Source organism: Vombatus ursinus, unplaced genomic scaffold, assembly GCF_900497805.2.
Source record: "Vombatus ursinus unplaced genomic scaffold, bare-nosed wombat genome assembly UNPS02013336.1, whole genome shotgun sequence".
Taxonomy (NCBI): domain Eukaryota; kingdom Metazoa; phylum Chordata; class Mammalia; order Diprotodontia; family Vombatidae; genus Vombatus; species Vombatus ursinus.
In genome coordinates, this window is record NW_020953114.1 from 27,148 (window position 1) to 40,422 (window position 13,275).

A 13,275-nucleotide genomic window follows, 5' to 3' on the forward strand; every position below is an offset into this window, starting at 1 on the left:
ACTTAGATGTGGTCAGAGCAGACATGAACGCATGCCTGTAATCCTCCCGGGCTCCTCCCAGCCCATACCTGTTTTTGTCTCCTTGTGCCTGGAGAAAGGAGTCTAAGATCCCCCTCTTCCCCAGACCACCACTTTCCTCCTCTGCTCTGGGGGTTGTCAGGAATCCAAGTCCCATTCATGGGCTGGTGTTCTGCTGTTGCTGCTGAGGCTACTGTGCTGTTCCCTTATGTGGAGCCCAGGACACCCCCACCCACCAAACCATCCACTATCCATGCCCTCCCCCTCTAAATTTTCGGTAAAGGAGCTGACCCCTGATAATGTCAAGGTGAGCATAGTTGCCGCTAGCTCCGTCCTACCCCTCCTTCGACCCAGCAGCCTTCCCTCAGGAATCTGGGACCCTGCTCAGACCTGTGCCCTCCTCCGAGGGGAAGATGCACTGCGACCCCCTCCTTGCGCCAGGCTGCATAATGGGAGTTGAAAGAAAAGCCAGGGAGGTCCCTCCCCCCTCTTCTCCCTCTTTCCTCTCTTCTGGATGGATACTATCCCTTTCCCTCCCGTGACATCACCATGCCCACCCCTCCCATCCTCCACCAAGGTCAGTCCTCTTTGTCTGTGTTTCCTGTCTTCTGGATGGATACTATCCCTTTCCCTCCCGTGACATCACCATGCCCACCCCTCCCATCCTCCACCAAGGTCAGTCCTCTTTGTCTGTGGAGGAGGAAGAGGAGGAAATGGAGAAGGAGAAATAAGTTCCCTTTTCCCACGAATCTGGACGGCGGGGTGTCGAGAGCAGCTGGAGATCTGCCTACCCATAAACCTCTCCCCTTCCCCTCTCCTCCCCTCCCCTCCCCTGCTCAAGGATCCCAGAAGCTCCGCACTGTCCTGCCTTCGTGTGTATGTGGTAAGCCCTTCCCCCTCCTCATTCCGCTGCCCCTCCGCATGCCCCCTTATATTCTCTTCTGGTTCCTCTTCAACCTCCTCCTGAACCTCCCCCTACCGCAAATTGGCTTGTTTTAGTGCCCAAGGAAATGTGTGTGGGCATGGATGGGAGGTTGTGGGAGTATTATTACCTTTGTCTATGCATATGTTGTGCCTGTAAGTAGGATCATGCACGTCTATGTGTATAAGGGTGTACACATATGTACCTATGTGTCTCTGCTCCTCCAGGGCTGATTCCTGCCTGGTGCTTCCTGCCTACCCAGGCCTTTGTCTGGAGGTCTGGGTCTTTACGGTGGGATGGCATGGAGTTCCGAAGGGAAAAGCCTTTGAGGACACTCCCTCCCTCCCTTCCTCAGGTGGAAGTTTCCATTCTTCCATCCGTCATTGCTCCCATCCTTGGCTTGACCTTGGGGCTGGGAAGAAAGGAGAAAGTCTAGGAACTAGCCTCCCCCTTCCCTTCCTCATCCTTAGAGCCAAGAGGGTGAATTTTTCTCAGAAATGGGTGGATAAATCTTTTCTGCCAAAGGTGACTTGGTCCTACAAACCAGCAAATCCGTCTTTTACTGTTTTAATTAAGCAATACAATTCTATCATTCTGGAGGGCACAAATTTCTTCTATCCTTTCCCCATTCTATTTCATTCCATTTAAGGTTTCTTTAAAAGAATCCATATTACAAGAGGTTTCTATTTAGTGGTTTAGGGTAGTAATTTATTAAAAGGTTCCGACTCTGGATATTTAATTTTCTTTCTAGCTTCATCAAAATATTTCTTAAGGATATTTATTTTATCCCAGTGTAAAGAATCTCAAGTTGGCTAATGATGATGGGAGTTATCTGGGATCAGTTTCTTCCAATCAGTTAAATGCCTGTAGGTTTGGGCCCAGAATACAGAGACATACAACCAGGTGCTCTCCATTTGGGGGGGGAGGGGGTGGTAGCTTCAGCATCTTGAAAAGTTTGTTTACTTGAACTTGGCCAAGATCTTACGGTATTCCAGAATTTTTTTTTTATCAAGTAATGTGGACCACCTGAATTAAAAAAATAGGACTTTAAAAAAAAATCCTGACTAAACTGCAAAACCTGGGATATATCAATCCCAATCTGCAGGTTTTTAATCTATCTTCCCCTCCCCCACCCTGCAGGTTTTTTTACTGCATCCCCTCCAGTGGGGTGCCAGCCCTGTGGTGTCCATGCCAGGGTCTACAGCTAGGGCCACAAAGCACCTGAGACTCTAGGAGCTATTCCCCTCCCTTTTTCCACAGCATGTCTTTTGTTTGGTGTCATTTAATTTAATGGTATATTTATTTTTTATTCTGGTTTCAACCAGCATCTGGTGAAAAGGGCATTTCCATATATCCTTGTTGTGCAACATAAAGAGGGTACTGTCCCTGAACCTGTGGATCTCTATGATTTACAGACTGAAAGAAGAGAGTTGTTTTAATGTGCATTTCTCTCTTTATAAGGGATTTGGAGCATCTTGTCATAGGACTATGAATGGCTTGGATTTCTTCCTTTGAAAACTTATTGTTCATGTCCTTGGATTTATTTGAGAATGATTCTTCATCTTGGAAACTGGAATTAGTTCCTACTGTATCTTGCACATGCAACAGTCCTTAGAGAACTTTACCGCAAAGATGTTTTTCCTCCCTTAAATGTTACCCTTCTCATTTTAACTTCATTTGTTCTGTTCATGCAAAAAGATTTTAACTTTCTAGAAGAATTATTCATTTAATTCTCTGTGATCCTCTCCATTGCTTATTCTGTTATGATCCCTCACCCTATTGATAAATGGGAAAATTAATTTCCTCTTAATCCTCTAATTTGATATTGATTCCCTTTTTACATCTCTTTTTTGTATCTCTTTGTATTTAAATTTAATCAGTGCTGTGTGGTGTTGATATCATCCAATTTCTGGCAAACATCTTTTCCTTACCCGTTCTTCTTTTTTTTTAATCAAATAGTGTGTCTTTCCCTGCCTGTACCCCATCCCACACCACCTGCTGAATGTATTGAACACTTTTATTTGTTTGCTTCTATATATTGTGTAGCTAATCTTTTCCATTGGTTAATCTCCCAATTTTTAATGAGTTAAAATTGTTTTCTGAACAGCTAGGTGTCCCACTGGGCTTGAAGTCACAAAGACTTATCTTCTTGAGTTCAAATCTGGTCTTACTTACCAGCTGTGTGACCCTTGAGAAATCACTTATCCCTGTTTGCTTCAGTTCCTCATCTCCACTCCAGTATCTTTGCCAAGAAAACTGGAAATAGAGCCAGGAAACAACAATTGTTTTCACAACCACTGATTTGTAGTATAGTTTGAGATCTTCCATTGATGATCACTGTTAACTAGAGAGGAACCAGTCTCTAACCTGTAAGTGGCCCAGGGTGGAACAAAGCAGGCTAGAGACAGGCGAGTCAGAAATCAAACAGAAGGTTAATTTAAAAGTGAGGAAAATGTTTGGAAACAGAAATCCTCCAGAGAAGAAGGTCTTATGGTTTATTGCAGGAGTAGGGTTTTTATGCATGAAAATCACAAAAGACAGGACCACCACACAGTCATTTTTAAGTCTTGAGTAAACAATTCCCATGTCAGGCCCACGCATGTAGGCATTTTTGTGACAATACTGGCTTTCTTGGATCCTGTGGCAACAGTTCCTAAGTTATTACAATCATTGAGCATTGTGATTGTCTCAATTCTTAGGGGTCATTGAGCCTTGTGATCATTTAGCAGGGTACAGAACCAGAGTAAGCATGGTGGGAACAGGAGTACAGCCCCTGGTTCAGTTCACTTAACAGTTATAAGCACAAGAATACGTCAGAGTGTCAGATGCGATTTATGACTTTCTGCCGCAGGATGTCAGCTACTTAGGTCCCTGGGAAATAGGGAAGCTCCAACAAATCTAAAGAACTATCGATATTTCATAATAATGAAAAGCATAAGTCCCTCAGAGAAGAGCTGGTGCTAGTCAAATCAATACATTTTGCCAGTAGGTGAGATCATCCTGAGAGTGAGTTCAAAGGATTGTTGTTATGACAAGCTCAGGGCACACCTTGCTTGCTGGACATTACCTCTGGAAAACAGGGCATCTCCTAATATCCTGATATCACTAACCCAAAACCCTTTCTTTCCTCCTTCCCCCCCTCCATTATTACCATTGAGATATTTGACCTGTTTTTAAACATTTTTACTGATGTTTTCAGTTTCTTACATCACCAGAGCATCTCATGTATCTCTCCCTCTCTCTATTTTTGAGAGTCATCCCATGTGACAAATACTACTCTTTTTTTTGTTTTACTCAGGAAAGGAAAAATGAGTAGAACTGATTGATGCATTTGGTAAAAGTTGTGCAATGTCTAACAGCTGTGGATCTCTCACCTCCTGGACAGTGTGGAGTGATGGTATCTATTTTCTTTTCAATTGTAATTTATCTTTAACATTTTGTTCCATGCATTTTTAATATTTTGGCATGATATTCTTTCCATTGAAATTATCATAATTATCATGTATATGCACTGTTTTCTTGGTTCTGCCTACTTCACTTTGCATCAGTTCACAAAGAGATTTCTATACCTCCCTGTATTCACTAATCCCTTAATTTCTTTTAAAAAATAATTTATTCATTTGTACGTTTACACATTCACTCCCCCAAGATTTTGAGTTCCAAAATATCTCCCTATGTTTCCCTTACCCCTACCCCAAGATGACATGCATTCTGAATACCCCTTGCCCCAATCTGCCCTCCCTTCCATCACCCCCCCTCCTCTTATCCCCTTCCCTTTCTACTTTCTTGTAGGGCAGGATAGATTTCTATACCCCATTGCCTGTACATCTTATTTCCCAGTTATATGTAAAAACAATTCTTAACATTCATTTTTAATTCTTTTATTTCAAAATTCTCTCGTTTCCTCCCTTCCCACCTACACTCATTGTGAAGGAAAGCACTTCGATATAGGTTATACATGTGTAGTCATACAAAGAACTCTCATAATAGTCATGTTGTGAAAGACTACCTATATTTCTAACTATATTAAATGCTTTAATACCTTTGGAAAAGGAGGTGCTCCTGACAGGTGAAAATTAACCCTGATAGATGAACAATTAATGAGAAGGTGGGCTAGTTCTGCTGAGAACATAGCTTGATTATAAGACTCAACCACCTGTAGCAATCTGGACCACTCTGGTTGGTTTTCTCCTTCATGAGCTGGGTTACCCTCAGCCACAATGGGGGGGGGCGGTGCAAGGGCATATATTAGATGCTTTACGGCTGGATTTCACCTATATTACATTCTGTTTACACTCTGAGCAGAAGGAAAGTTGGTTGAGGTCCTGCCCTAGACCAAGTAACATGTTCCTTGAGGATTTGAAAATTTCATTTATCAGCAATTTCCTTCAGAGACTGACTGACTTAAAGGGGATGGTTCCTGAATGAGGGAATAGAGAGAAAAAGCCCTAATCCTAATTTTATAATTAATTATTAATATAATAGAAAAAATCACTCCTCTCAGCTGGAAGACAGGATTTGGAAGTAGAAAAGCCTTGACTGGAATCCAAGCCCTTCTAGTGAGGGCAATGATTACAGCTATAGTATCATTTGATTTTGTATACTGCAAGGGTTATGGTTTTGTTGTAGTTGTTTCTTTTTACTAGGCCTGGACAGGGCAGTTAGGTGGTGCAGTGGATACAACACTGACCTTGGAGGCAGGAAGACTTGAGTTGAAGTCTGGCCTTACTACTTACCATATGACTGTGGACAAGTCACGTAATCCTTATTTGCATCAATTCTTCATTGCTAAAATGTGAACACTTTGGAGAAGGAAATAGCAAACCACTCCAGTAACTTTGGTAAGAAAACTCCATGGATAAAAGTCCATGGCATTATCGTAAGTCAGGCATCACAGGGTGACTGAATAACAAGAAGCCCTGGGCAAGTGAGCAAATATTTACCTGAATGCTTGATTTCACACTGGCCAAGTCTTTGTCAAACTTCATATTTCTTTCATAAATTTCCTTCAAAACAAAGATCACTCTTTTTTTTTTGCATTTATGTCCTCAAAATTATTGACTCCTTTGGTTGAGAAACATTAAGACTTTATCCACCTAACCACAATGGAGGCAAAAATTAGCTCAGTACAGGCACCACTGTTTTGAAGGCTTATCCTGTATCCGGTGATTTTTGATATGATGGAGAGTTTAATAGATAATGTTGATGCTGATGATTTAGTCTCAATTCATATTGACATTGAAAGAATTCTTACTCTCTGTATTTCATGAATGCAGTATTTTATTTAGTTCCATTCTGCCTGCTTAACCAAGAATAAGCTATAACACTGGCTAAAATTCAATAAAAAATATGTTTGAAAATGAATTGCAGATTTGAACACATGATGACAGACTGAAAGTGTAGTATCTGCATTGGCCACAAGACAGGTATCTCAATTGTATAATGAATCCCTCTCTGGCCTAAAACTTTCCTTACAATGCAGTCTGTCTAAATTCTGCAATGTGTACTATGACCACTAGATGTCAAAAAAGACCAGGATATAATATTCTTCAACATTTTTTTTTTTGAACCACCAAGGGGAAGCAAAAGACTGTTACATAATTTTCAGTGACACTAAATTGGTCAAAAAACATTTATTAAAAGCCTACAACATGCCATACTGTGCTCTGGGTGCTAGGAATCCAAAGCTAAAAAGGAAACAGTCACTGCCCTCAGAAAAACTAGAGAAGTATGTTGAGGTTCTGAGGCAGAGGGATGAAAATATGGTAGGAGAGAGAAAGAAAAGAAGGGAACTGTATCTACTGGATTTGTCTCTCCTACTTCCCTCCTATTATCTCTGTAGCATAAAATCACCCTTTCTCACACATACTCTCCCATACACACAAACACACACACACACACACACACACACACACACACACTCACAGTGGAAGAGGTACACACTTTGTCTCAGTCACTCAGAACTCTGTGCCTTCTCGGAGTCCTCACTGTACTGATCTGCCATGCAGCTGAGGACTTAGTCCCAGTGTCTTCTAGAAACTTGAGTCTCTGATGGGTATACTCTGTCACCAAAAGAGGACATAGGAGAATGACTCTTGTTCAGCAGCTACCTCTTGTAATGAAGGGTACAGATATTGTCAAAGACCTTTCATGTCTTTGACCAATTCTCTTTCCACCCAAACCCACACTTCCAGATGATATAGGAACTTCAGCATTTGATAATCCACTCCTACCTCCAACAGCAGTGTCAACTTTCCTGACAAGCACACAGGCTGACAAGGCTCAAAACACAAATAGTTTTTTTTTTGAAAAGTAAATGAATGAATGAATGAATGAAAAGCACTGGTAAGTGCTTACTATTTGTCAAGAACCATGCTAAAAACTGCCATCACAAATAGATAGAGTCTGTGCTCTCAGGGAGCTCTCACTCTAATTTGGGGCAACAATGATCATAGGAAGAGTCACCTGCAGGGTGAATAGAAAGGCCTGAGTCACTAAGGGTGCCAGTGGCTGGGCAAAGGACAAGGCCCAAGCCTCTCTAGAACACATCAGAGAACCTGCCTTGCAGAATTGGGAGTCTTGAGGTCAGAATGGACCAGGGACTCAGGGTTCCCTCCAGCAAGGCTGGGGCATGGAAGCCTTGTCAGAGAGGTTGGAGCATGGCAGCCTGGTGGGCACCAGCTCATATACAGTTAATACAAATGAACAATTACTACCAGTGAGCTATTTCCACTCTTCCTCCCCATTACACCCCCTGCTATAAATTCAATAGTCTCCATAACTTAACAGTACTGTTGTATGTAGGGCTTTAGAAGGTGATGGCAGGTGTTACTTCCCAACACTGGCCCTTCCATCCACAGCCTGTTTCAGTGGAGGATGGCTTGCTTCCTGCAATAAAACAAAATGAAAAGAATGAAAAAATAGAAGAAAACATGAAAAATATCATCAGAAAAAAAATTGGACTGGAAAATAGATAGAGGAGAGACAATTTAAGGGTTAATGGACTACCTGAAATCCATGATCAAAGAAAGAGCCTAGGCATTGTTTTAAGAAATTACACAAGAAAATTTCCCTGATATCTTAGATGCAGACTGTAAAATTTAAAAAAAAATTGAAAAAAAAATCCACCAATCACCTCCTTAAAGAGATCCCAAAATGAGGACTGCCAGGAATTATTATAGCCAAAATGCAGAGTTCCCAGGTGAAGGAGAAAATTTTACAAGCAGTCACAAATAAATGAATCAAATATTGTGGAACCACTGTCAGGATCACACAAAAATTAGAGGCTTCCATAATAAAGGATTAGGGAGCTTGTAATATGATATTTGAGAGGGCAAATACCTAGGATTACAAAGAAGAATAAACTACACAGCAAAACTGAGTATGACCATTCAGAGGAGAAAATGGACATTTGATGAAAGAGAGAAATTTTAAGCATGCCTAATCACAAGACTCCAGGGAAGCATAAAAACATAAACAACATAGAGAAATCATATGGGACTCAATACGATTAAATTGATCACATTCCCATATGTGAAGATGATACATGTAACTCATCAGTTTGAATGAGTCTACATAGAGGCTGGGAGTGAGAGTTAATTATGTTGGAGTGATCTCAGATAAAATAAAGTGAGAAAGAAGGAACCACTGGGAGAAGGGGAAAGGCAGAGATAGAATGGGAAATTTTTTTCTCACATAAAAGAGGCATGCAAGAAAGAGCTTTAACACTGGTGGGGGAAATGGGAGGGTAGTTAGTGGGCTATGCTTCAACCTCACTCTCATCAGATCTGGTGAAGGGGAAGAGGGAAGAATATACATACTCAGTTATATATAGACATCTATCTTATTCAATAGGGAATAATAGGAGAAAGGGATAATAGAAAGGGGATGGAACCTCACAAGAGGAAGAGCAGATTAAGGGAGGTGGTGGTTAAAAGAAAAATAGACCTTTGAGAAGGGAGAGGAGAGAGAGAGAGAGAGAGAGAGAGAGAGAGAGAGAGAGAGAGAGAGAGAGAGAGAGAGAGAGAGAAAGAGAAAGAGAAAAAGGAGGAGGAGGAGGAAATACATGATGCATGGGATGGAGGGAAATACGTGTGAGTAATCATAACTAAAAATTTGAAAAGGATGACCTCACCCATAAAACAGAAGTAGGTAGCAGGATGGATTAGAAACCAGAATCTAACAATATGTTGTTTACAAGAAACACAGCTGACACAGAAAGACACACACACAGAGTTAAAATAAAGGACTGGAGCATAATCTGTTGCATTTCAAGTGAAGGAAAAAGACAGTGATGTCAGACTGAAGCAAAAATAGACATAATTAAAAGAGATAGGGAAACTACAATTTTACTAAAAGGTACCACACTTAATAAAGTAATGTAATTTTTTTTACAATGTTTCTCTGATAAATATCTTCTACCACGAATATATCAGGAACCTAGTAAAAATTATAAAAATAAGAGCTATTCCCCAATTGATCAGTAGTCAAGGGATATGAACTGGGAGCAGTCAGAAGAAGAAATCAAAGCTATATATAATCATGTGAAAGAATGTTCTAAATCACTAATTTTTAGAGAAATGCAAATAAAAAAAATCTGAGGTACCACCTTACATCTATCAGAAATAACAAATACTGGAAGGGATGAGGGGGAATAAGTACACTAATGAATTGTTGGTAGAGTTGTCTGCAGGTCCCACCACTCTGGAGAACAATTTGGAATTATGTCCCAAAAGCCATAAAACTGTATACATTTTGACCCACTAATATCACTGCCAGGTCTGTATCCTAAAGAGATCAAGGGAAAAGGGAAAGGATCTATACATATTAAAGTATTTATAGTAGCTATTTTAGTGGTGGCAAAGAATTGGAAATTGAGGGGAAGCTTCCCAACAGGGTAACGCCTGGAGATGTTGTGGCATATGGTTGTGATGGAGTCCTATTGTGCTATAAAAAATGATCGGGGGGGGGTAGCTTGAGAAAAACATGGGAAGACCTATATGAACTCTTGCAAATTGAGATGACCAGAAACAGGAGATCATTTTGCACAGTAACAGCAATGTTGTAATGATAATCAACTGGGAAGAACTTAGCTGCTTTACTGCTTTGATCTATACAATGACCAAAATAATTCCAAAGGACTTGTGATAAAAAAAAAAATGTTATTCTCAACCAAAGATAGAACTGATGAGCTCTGAATGTAAACTGAAGTATTGTTTTTTACATACTTTATTTTTCTTGCTTTTTTGATATGGCTAATATGGAAATAGGCTTTCATGATTTCATATTTGTGATTGATATCATATTGCTTACCTCTCAGTGGGTAGAAGAGGGGCAAGGAGGGATAAAATTTGGAACTGAAAATTTAAAAGAAAAACAATGTTTATAATAAATAAATAACAACTCTATATTTTTAATTAATGCAATAAAAAAAGAAGATGGAAGGAAACAATGCCCACACTACATTCTCTATAGGGATTTTGATCTTTTTGAGGATAGGTATCCAGTTTTACCATCAGGAGAAATTGTGTGGTTTTCCTTGGTTGTGTCCTACTGGAGACACAGCCTGATTGTGTGTGCTAGGAGAACAGTTGGCCAAACTGGGAGAGCCTACCAGCTTGTATTTGGCTGTAGGAAGTGAGAAGGAACCAGGAATCAAGCCTGGGCTGAGTGTAGCAGAAAGTGTTGGTGTCAGGACTGGGCTCCATGCCCTTCCTCTGTGCAGTGATTCAGATGGTTGGTTCAGAGCAGGGATTCCCTACCTTTTCAGACCCCATGCCCCTTGGCTTTTCAGTAAACCTTCCCATGCCTCTTAATGTGAAATGCAATAAATTCTATTGCATATTATCATTCTAACTAAAATAAAGTGATCAAATTTCCTTCTCCAAGGTTATACCAACACTTTTGTTACTTAATTGATGGGATGATATCATAATGTTCTGAATATTCTGTGTATCCCCTTGATAAGCTCCTTCTTGTCTCTGAGGTTAAGATGATCTCCAAGGACCTCCTCCACTTTAAATCTATGAACTTCCAAATCTCTTCCCCTACTCTCCCCCAGGGGTCTCTCTGGAGGTCACTGCCTCATTCACTAAGTTAGGGATGAGCCGCCAGACCACCTGGGACCAGCCTTTCTACCCACTCTCCAACTGAACCACTCTGCCTACAACCACCCTGCCTGGCCTGATGGACCTCTGAGCCTTGATCCCTGAGGGAATCACAATAACATCTGATTTTATGGAGAAGAGGGTTTTCCCTCTAGCACCCCCATTTCCCCCTCCTTAGTGCTATTCCTGGCCAACATTTCCCATGTAGATACATCCTCTACATCTTCACTTTATTTAAGGCTATTTACCTGTTCCTCCACTCCCTGAAGTGACAGACAGCTGAAATGTAATGGACAGAATGCTGGGATTGGAGTCAGAGGACCTGGCTTGGAATCCTGGTTCTGATTTTCTAAGGCTCTAGTAGGCTGGGTGACTATGACAATTCATTTGACCTCTGTGGGGTTCCAGAACTCTCTCATACTTTTCAAGACTAGGTCTTCAGTTGGATCACTGTGGACAGGCTGCCTTGATACCCAGAGATGACATTTCTACCCCTCTATGGTTGGGAGAGGAGTGGGTAGATTGAGAGGCTTTGAGGTCTCTTTCTATTTGGGAGAAGGGAGGGTGATCAGGCTGATATCACTGCTCTCCCTCCACGAGGCAGCTGCCCCAAAGTAGAAGAGGCTGCCTCAGAAGGAAATGACTTAGTTCTCTAGCAATGGTTGAATGCCCATGAGTCCTGAATGTTGTGCAGGGGATTGATGCTCAGGCCTAGGTTGGAATGAAGCATTTGCAGTAACCTCCAAGTCTGTGGGTTTCTGATTCTAGGACTGCAGCCCTGGCAGCTGAAGCTCCTCATTGCCCTCCCATCCCTTCCCTACTCCCCAGCTATACCACCAGCCTGGGCTGTCATTCACAGGGATTGACTTGCCCAGCCCCTGGTCCTCCACAGATTTCAAGCCTTTCACCAAGGCTGCTTCCTGCTGCCTCTCTCAATCAGTCCAGGCAATTTTCTATTCCCAGAGACTCTCAGTTAGACTTTATGCACCCTGACCAGCCCTGGTTCACACAAGAGCAGCTCTGTGGGCAGGTTTGCTGGGTAGGCTCCTTCAAACAATCTTGCTTTAGTACAGACTTTAGCATATCTAAACCAGCACGTCAATACTTACTGCTCATACCCTAGACAGACTGGGAACTTCAGAATCAACCTAGATTTGGATTGGGATATTTTTTTCCCATATTACTGAATTCAGGATCACTAGAACCCTTATTTTTGTTGGGAAGAGTTCCCAACAAAAATAATGAATAATGAAGTCCCTATACCTATACCATCCCCTATACCACTTCCTATACCCCTCAACAACTACCCACCAGGCCCTTAGGAGAACCTTTCTCCCTATTAGAAGCATTGTCCTCTTCAGTTGGTCCTTTAGCATTCTCAAAGAACTGCAGTGAATGAGTTTCTCACCTCTGCCAATAAAACTGACTTTGGAGCAAAAGAGGGGTCCAGACTGTGACTTCCTTTTTTTTCTAAGCACAGAATAGAGTATGTCTAAGTTGAAAGGGACCTTTAACAGAGAATGTCCAAACTGAGAGGAGCTTCCAGACATACAATATTAGAGAAGGAAGAGCCCTTTGAGCAGAGACAAAACTGGAGAGGCACAGAGTGAGCACATAGGATGTGGAATGTTAGACCTTGATGGGACCTTGGAACATAGAATGACAGAGGTGGAAGGGATGTAAGAGATAACTGGGGACAAATGGCCCATTTTTAATATGAAGAGACTGAGGCACAAAGCAGGATGTATTTTTTGAGGAGTGACAACCTCAAGTTATGATCCCAGGTCCTAATGAATAGTCTGGGGCTCTTTCTTTAAGAAGGTTTTTGTGGTCAGACATCACAGCCAGCTTCCTCTTCAAGAGGGGGTGAACCCCCAAGTTAGGTAACTAAGGGGATTTGTCTTTCCAGGAGGCCTTTCAGGAGAGACTGGTCCCACTGATTGTTTCTTGCAGTTATTTTTTTCTCTCTTCCACTCTCTTCATGTTTGTCTCATCCTTTCTCCAGTCAGTTGTTGATCCTAATGGGGCCTTGGCCTCCAACTGCATATCTCAGTGGGACTCTGGCATCTGATTGGTGACCTGAAGGGACATCTAGCTCCTGAATGGTGGTCTTAAAGGAATTGGCAGCAGCCTTCATTGCAATGACAAGAATTTGAGATTGGAAGAATAAACTCAATCACAGTCTCTTCTCCTCTTTCAAAATCCCAGGAGCTGCCAGACTCCCAAGGT

At 41.6% G+C, this 13,275-nt stretch overlaps 1 long non-coding RNA gene across 1 annotated transcript; it reads left to right on the forward strand.

Annotated features, from left to right (window-relative positions):
* Positions 1-720: 720 nt before the first annotated feature.
* Positions 721-13,257, forward strand: LOC114040520. Its single transcript, XR_003568785.1, has 3 exons — positions 721-901; positions 4,239-4,337; positions 13,052-13,257. It is a non-coding gene; the product is annotated as an uncharacterized LOC114040520 (long non-coding RNA).
* Positions 13,258-13,275: the final 18 nt, after the last annotated feature.